The sequence below is a fragment of the Gymnoscopelus microlampas genome (assembly GCF_963454915.1).
Source record: "Gymnoscopelus microlampas genome assembly, chromosome: 21".
Classification (NCBI taxonomy): Eukaryota; Metazoa; Chordata; class Actinopteri; order Myctophiformes; family Myctophidae; genus Gymnoscopelus; species Gymnoscopelus microlampas.
Window position 1 is genome coordinate 46,008,219 of NC_139958.1, and position 3,785 is coordinate 46,012,003.

The 3,785-nt window shown below is 40.8% G+C and overlaps 1 long non-coding RNA gene across 1 annotated transcript; it reads left to right on the forward strand.

Annotated features, from left to right (window-relative positions):
* Nucleotides 1-1,233: 1,233 nt before the first annotated feature.
* On the forward strand, nt 1,234-2,469 carry LOC311038297. Its single transcript, XR_014600046.1, has 6 exons — nt 1,234-1,331; nt 1,419-1,454; nt 1,630-1,689; nt 1,901-2,123; nt 2,203-2,250; nt 2,431-2,469. It is a non-coding gene; the product is annotated as an uncharacterized lncRNA (long non-coding RNA).
* The last annotated feature ends 1,316 nt before the right edge of the window (nt 2,470-3,785 follow it).

The following is a 3,785-nucleotide window of genomic DNA, read 5'->3' on the forward strand; positions in this document are numbered from 1 at the left end:
AGTGCCTGATATGATGTCCATTTTGAAAATGTGAAAGCAAGTGAAATGTGACTGATATTTAGGAATATATATATTAATTGAACAACAGGTGGGAATGAACGGTCCTATTTTCCAGGAATCATGTGTACATATAATACTTGAAGTTAATGTGTGTTTTTATACTTCTCTCTTATATTAATGTGTTCATTTAATTGATATATGAGTAGTCATTTCTATGCAGGACTGGAGGACTGGACAGAAGGGGTAAAAGCTCTGATACTAAGAGACATATTATGACTGCAAGTCTCTCACTGAGTTATGTGTTGACATTCCTCAGAGGAACAACAGGGCTGTATCTCCTCTTGTTTCTCTCTCCTCTCTGTGTGCCTATTTCAATGTTCAAGTAGCTCAACTACTCTGGTACGGATTACTTTTTGTACTTATTACTTTAGGTACTTTCTAAGTACCGCCTTGCTTCTATGTTGTAATAAAAGCTTGTGTGGGTCGGTGTGCGCGCCAGTTGTGATTAGACTTCTGTCAGCACATCTCCTTGTCCGGCAAGTCAAATACTGAGATCTCAAAGTTGTCCGTGTGTGTTTATTCGAATGTGTAATCTGAGCCTAAGGTGTTTGTAAAATGATATAGCAATCTATCAACATCTGCAATAATTATCCTTCCCAGGTGAATCAATGCTCACTCCAAAAACTGTGCTGACGGCGCCTCGCCACAGCTCCACACCAGGTATATACTTCAATTTTATGTTAATTGATTTCAAACCATACCCCTTAAGCCCGAATGGTGATTAGATATTGTAGCTGTAAATTTCAGCATGTATAAGTATTTATGTGCAAATAGAATCTCAAATATTTTTATGTTCTCCACTATGTTTTCTATATTAGGCCATGACCACCTGTGTTGTGCAGGAGAGGAAGAAGTCCACAAGGTACCTAAATGGAATGGTTAATGTTTTATATGTCAGTGATTTCAGTTTTTACTTGATTTGTTAGTTCTTTACCCGGCTGTAAAACATATCATACATGACTAATGGTGTAATTTCTCTCCCAGCAGATAATCCAAGGCACACACCACTGGTCCGGGCACCAGTGAAAATCAGAGGCAGGACACAAGGTATACATTTTGATACATATAGCAATGGTCACAATGGTGCCGGTGTAAGTTTGTAAAAAAAAAAAAATTACTATCCCCCACCCCCAACAGTGGATACTGACAAGACTCCGGTCCGCACCAGAGAAGGTCTGGGTGTAAGTAATATATACTTACACCCATACTACTGTGTGCCCCCTAAACAGTTCGACGCAGTCCAGTGCAGACCAAGGCCAGGACCCCACAAGGTAAGTTTGAAAGATTATAGCAGTGATCACAATGTTGACTGTGTAAATAAGACATTTAATTGCCCCCCCCCCCCCAAAAAAAAACAGTTAAACGTGGAGGTGGAAGAGCTGGAACCCCACAAGGTAGGTGTTCTGAGTACAGAGGTGATCACAAGGGTGATTGTGCAGTCGGCGACTGAAGTTTTCCTCATCAACAGATGATATTCGCAGTACAGAGAAAAATGTTTACATTTTATTTGATCATATAATAGATCTGTATGTGAAAGCTGTAACATTAATACTTTTTTTTTTTTTGCAGATGACAGCAACAGCCGGCTTACTAGACTAGCCAGGGATGTTCTCTCACAGAGATCAAACTGTAAGTGTAGATGGCAAGGCTGACAGATTTTGAGATGGCATAGCAATGATTTAATTTGGATGTATAATTTAATTGTTTTCCACCCCAGTGGACCGTGGCTATAGTTTCAATCAAAAAAACAGGACTATCAAAGATAGATTTGTATTTGCTGTAACAGTGATGACGATGGTGTAATTAGGATGTGCAATTTGATTTGTTTTGCCCTCAACAGGGCATCGCACTCCAAGTCGAAGGAGTCCAAGGCAAAGGACTCCACAAGGTAAAAAAGTATTTAGTTTCACAGTGATATACAGTGTAACTGGTGACTTTGTAAGGTGAGTTAGTTCCTTTACCCCCTCCCCCAACATAGACTCCTAGCCCTCTCGCAACAGAGACTCCTAGCCCACCTAGGCAAAATAGACCGTCAGTCTTCAGAAATGGCCAGACCCCACAAGGTACAGATTGACTATAGCAGTAATCTTAAATAGTGATGTCGCAAGTATGAAGTGTAATTGGATTGTCTTTCACCATCAGGAAAGCGTGTTGGAAGTAGAGGGCCAAAAAGTCCCAGGATTACAAAAGGTACATTTTTATCAAGTTTGGCAGTGATCTTACTGGGGGGGAGAGAGGAAGATTTTGATCTTGGAAAACAATTCATTTTATGTATTGACAAGCCAAAAGTAAAGCAGCATCACATAGCCAGCCACACCAGACTCTCAACCTTTAATAAAACATTTATTGTTTCATTCTATAATTTAACAGCAAAGAAGAAGGTGTACGACTACCCTATGCCCGAGAAAAGTAAGAATGGAAGTATTTTAAGGTTTTAAAATAATTTGAAATAAAGTGTATTATTGCTGTTCCATATACATTGTCTTCATTACAAGCTGCTAGCGCATGCTGTTGAGAATGTATCTGCTTCTGCTTTAAAAAAAATCTGTTTCAGACTTTTCACCAATGGCCTGATGCAAAAATACAATATGTCCGGTGGTGGGCAGCAGAACAAGAGGGCGTTCAAGAGTACAAACTTCTTTTCCCTCATCCAGGGTAAATAGAACAATTGTCTGTACTAGTTCTTTGTTGATGCTTCTTCATGTTATAAATGTGTGACTGACATGATGACATACATTAACAAATGATAATTTGTCTGGACTATATGTGGCAATCTCTGTAATGGCTACTGTCAAGTCTGAGAGTAGATATTTGTCATTGTTTTGATTGCAGAAGCTGTTCGGGAGAATTTCACAGAGGCAACGGAGGGCCAGGTCAGCGCATCAATGGCCGACCACTTCAAGCAGGCGCCAGCTCAAAGTGGCGGGGGGGGGGGGGGGGGGGGGGGGTACAAGAGGCCAAGGACAAGGACCCCAAGGACCCCAAAATGACTATCGATTACTCACCCCATGGAAATTTGAAGTCTGCACCATACCACCATAATCCTGCATATTTGTGTGTGTGTGTGTGTGTGTGTGTGTGTGTGTGTGTGTGTGTGTGTGTGTGTGTGTGTGTGTGTGTGTCATGCATGCATGTTCCTAGCCTTGTGTGTTTATTTGTTGCTGCAAGCCATTTCATAATGTTGCTGTCACACTTTTATTCTCCTGATCAATCATTTTCAAGATTTTTAAGCCAGGTCACTGCTTTGGAATGCAGTTTTTGCTTTGTTTCGGTTCACAATCTCTGTGCTCTTTGGCCACTTTCAAGAATTGATCAACCTGTGAGGATTGATAGTGATAATATCAGTTGGTATGGTGAGAAGAAGAATGCCTTTGATTTGTCCCTGGAAGCAGTGTTCAAAGGCATTAACTTAAGATGGTCCTTACAAGTTATGTTTGCTTTATCTCCCAGAAGACACACATACCGCCGTGTTTCTAAATCCTATCTAAAACTTAAGGCCGTTCTAATTCAATTTCAGAGCACAGCATGTTTTCACAGTTTTGGGCAAAGTGCATTTGGGAAGCTGGCTGCTGCTTGCCTGCTATGTACGCAGATGCAGAGTGTGTGTAATAAACTGAGTGTGTGGGGAGGGATCATGTGTATGATAGTTAAATATATATGTGTGTGTGTGTGTGTGTGTGTGTGTGTGTGTGTGTGTGTGTGTGTGTGTGTGTGTGTGTGTGTGT